We start from the raw sequence: 805 nt of genomic DNA, 5'->3' as shown, positions 1-805 counted from the left end.
AGAACCAATTATATTGGTTTTAAATTCTGCCTAGTTTCTTTCTTTAGTATAATAAAGACATTATGAAAAGTGGTGTGAGTAAAATCCCAGGGATATAAATATGTGAGTAAAATATAAACATGTGATCTATGCATTTAATGTTGATATTTTTGAAAATTATTGCCTTTCATTATTTCTAATAGTATGAAATATAAACAATATATAGATAAGTGTGTAGTAACTAAGTCTATTTTTATCTATAAACTAAATAACTAAGAATATCTTGAACATTTAGAGTTGTTACCATATCATGTATGCATTTCAACAATTCGTCTAGATGTCCTTTTAAATGTTATATTCTCATGTTATTCCTAAAGGATGACTTTTAAAATTAATTATTAATGTTTGTTATGTATTGGTCAAATAAAGTATATCCAAACTGTTTATCTCAATATGATATTAACCTACTTATTGTTACCTGAACTCAGAGTTTTTATATAACCTTTCATATTGCCACGGTAAGTATGCGCTTGGAGATGTGTTAGGTTGGTAAAAAAAAATAAATAAATAAATTAAAAAAAACCAAAAAAAAAAACCTTCTTTGTTTTTAAATATACAGGGATCTTGGCTTCTGAAAAGAAGATAGCTTCGAGATCTTCTCCTCTGGAAATTTTATTGGAGTTCTATCAATGAGTAGATTCTCCACATGTTTGTATCATGTCATTTTATCACTTGTTTACTTTAATTTACAATAACAAATAACAAATTTAATTGTTGTATATATTTTTATACAGTTGTAATGAACAATAAATAAATTATTAAAAAA

The sequence above is a fragment of the Halyomorpha halys genome, unplaced genomic scaffold (genome assembly GCF_000696795.3).
Source record: "Halyomorpha halys isolate HHAL.00 unplaced genomic scaffold, Hhal_1.1 Scaffold80.1, whole genome shotgun sequence".
Lineage (NCBI taxonomy): Eukaryota > Metazoa > Arthropoda > Insecta > Hemiptera > Pentatomidae > Halyomorpha > Halyomorpha halys.
This window is presented reverse-complemented; position numbering follows the sequence as displayed.